Source organism: Macrobrachium nipponense, chromosome 26, assembly GCF_015104395.2.
Source record: "Macrobrachium nipponense isolate FS-2020 chromosome 26, ASM1510439v2, whole genome shotgun sequence".
Taxonomy (NCBI): Eukaryota; Metazoa; Arthropoda; class Malacostraca; order Decapoda; family Palaemonidae; genus Macrobrachium; species Macrobrachium nipponense.
In genome coordinates this window covers 42,247,218-42,250,098 of record NC_087215.1, presented here as the reverse complement: position 1 = coordinate 42,250,098, position 2,881 = coordinate 42,247,218, and the positions used below count along the sequence as shown (strand labels likewise).

At 38.7% G+C, this 2,881-nt stretch overlaps 1 non-coding gene across 1 annotated transcript; it reads right to left on the bottom strand.

Moving 5' to 3' along the window:
• Positions 1-360: 360 nt before the first annotated feature.
• Trnal-uaa (transfer RNA leucine (anticodon UAA)) lies at positions 361-444 on the bottom strand. Its single transcript has one exon. It is a non-coding gene; the product is annotated as a tRNA-Leu (tRNA).
• Between the last annotated feature and the right edge of the window lie 2,437 nt (positions 445-2,881).

The window sequence follows — 2,881 nt, the reverse complement described above, 5'->3', positions numbered from 1 at the left end:
TTCATTTCTGGTTTTACCTTTAATTCTTCATTCATTTGTACCTGACGGTTTTCTTTGATCGTATGTGGTTCGGAAATTTCACAAGGAAATCTGATTTTACTTTAAGTGTTGTTCTTTGCATGAACATCCATTGCGGAAAAACAGTTTCCTCGGTAACAGCCAACATGCTGTTACTTTTGCAAGTACATAGTACTAACAGTACCATATAATCTAACTAGGGTCATATTTTATGACCGTATTTCGTATTCATGGAATTTCTTTGTTCATTGAATCTTATTTGATCGAATTATACCGATAAGGTTATTAACGACATCTAATACGATATTAAATTTAGATAGGTAACGGTAAAGAAACAGTTTATGTCAGGTGTGGGGTTCGAACCCACGCACTCTTTCGAGTACCAGAGCTTAAATCTGGCGCCTTAGACCGCTCGGCCAACCTGACTTGCTTTTTACTGTAAAAGTTGTTTATATTAGTACAATGGAAAAGGACATTTAATCTTTCTCTTGTGTTTTTCCTTGTTGAAGACGAAAGCCTAGAACTTCCATATGTTGAGATCAATGATAGATATATATGGAATTCGGTCGTGTTTCTAAATGAAACTTGCATAAGTCATTCAGTTGATCATAACTCGGGAGTCGTTGAGGCTGCTTGCCGCCTGCACTGCTCTCGCCAATGAATGTCCTTGAGTTTCTCGTGAACCATTTCACGTGGCTAACATCTTCTTGTTTGGAGTTGCTAGAAACTAGTTGATGATGAGTTAGAAAGTAACCTCGTTTTGGAATGACGTTTCGGTGAGTACTTAAACTATGAATATCTGTTATACTTTCATATAATAAATCATTGCGTCACCACAGTCCATTAAAAGGTTATTACGTTTTTCTTGCAGTTAGCGTTATTCACAAAGGTGATTCATCATATTAACGTTAAGTAGTCTTATTATTGGTCTCTTGTTTCTTGGTTTTTGGAGATGCCGTAGCAGTAGGTCGCAGTTCATTCTAAGATGATTTTCTCATGTAAAATAAAACTGTCTGCTGAAATTTGGCTTAAGTTAAGAAAGAGATCAGATCCACAATTGTAGTACTTCATGATCGTATCTCAAGTTTCCGTTCCTAATGGTTGACTTGTCCATTTACAGCCTTCGTCACTCTCTCTCTCTCTCGCACGCGCGTCCGCGCGCGTACTTGTTAGCTCTTCTCTCCCCCCCCCCCCCCCCTTCATTCTCGCAGTCGTTAGTGCCTTTTCGTACGACAAGTGGCATCATTATTAAAGCCAGAATTCCATTAAAGAGCCACACGCAGGACATTTATATATATATATATATATATATATATATATATATATATATATATATATATATATATATATATATGTGGTGTGTGTGTGTGTGTGTGTGTGTGTGTGTGTGTGTGTGTGTGTTTTGGGGGGGCCCTGCTAGGCTAATTGGCCTTGGCTTTATTATGGCCATGGCTCCACCAAATTATGTTTGGGATCTCCTCCAACTTGACTTTGTTTTCAGCCGAATGTTATACATCAATCATCTACAGTAACTGTCAGATGGTTTATTATTATTATTATTATTATTATTATTATTATTATTATTATTATTGTTGTTGTTGTTTTGTTGTTGTTGGTTGCAGGTCCACAATAATATAGTATGTGAGAGTTTATGGTCTTTAACGTATATTAAAAGCTTTCGAACCTTGTGCTAGGTTCATCTTCAGTCAAGTGAACATTATGACTTTATGACGGAATGCAGCACATACGATCAACCTTCAGAGGATTAAGACACCCTTATCATTTTATTGACAAAGCCATTTCACGATGCTAAGAAAGCATTTTATCGCCCTGTTGACAACCCCAGGGAAAACCCCAACAGATTCTTACCCCTCCCGTTGAATCCCAGCCTCGACAAATTATGTAACTATGCTAACAACAGCCAGAAAGATACTAAAATAGTCTTCAAGTACCCCAACACGATTAGCCATAAACTAATTAGAAACAACAATAACGATAAGAATACTATCATTTCGGGTGTTTGCGAAATCCCCTTTCAAGACTGTAAGGGAGGGTATTTTGGAGCAAGTGGAGTAGGACTACCGACCCGATTAGTGGAACAAACGCTCATATGCACTACATGCACAGAACAATGCAATAGTCTCCCCTACCTTCAACAACAACCATCGACTGAATTGGGATGGATCTAACTACATTTTTGAAAACAACAATGTCCAAACAAGAATTTGTGGAAGGCGCCGCCATAAACTAGCAGAAGCTTTTTACGGTAACAAGTCGTTAGTTGGAGAGGACCCATTAGTCAATTTTTGCATTCTTAAAAACTTGTTAGAAATTTTAATTTTAAGACAAGCTCTGTTTTTCCTCTGCCAGTTGCTGGCCCTCTTCTGCTCTCCTCCCTCAGACAGGATACAGCACAGGGACTTGACGCCTAGCAGTGTTGCAGCCGCGCCACCAGGGGAACACCATGCAGCCTCAGTAGCAGTAGCATCACAGCCCACAAGACGTTCCAGCAGAATAGCAAACAGGAATTCGAACATCAACAACGAAATGACCTAGTTGGGCTGTTGAGCGCTTCCTTCCTTCATTTGGGTTCTTCGTTGTGGAATTGTCCTGTTCAGAAGTTTACTTCGACGAATTTTTAAAGTCATAATGTTCTCTTGACTGAAGATGAACCTAGCACAAGACTATGAACTCTCACATGCTATATTATTGTGGACCTGCAACCATTGTCATCATTTTCGACCCGGAAACTGTGCTCATTAATATTAAAATGGAAATATCCTTAGGATTTATCTGAAAACGAGAGGAGAGAATAAATTAGGGATGACGTGATGATGACAAAAAAAATATATTATTACATACG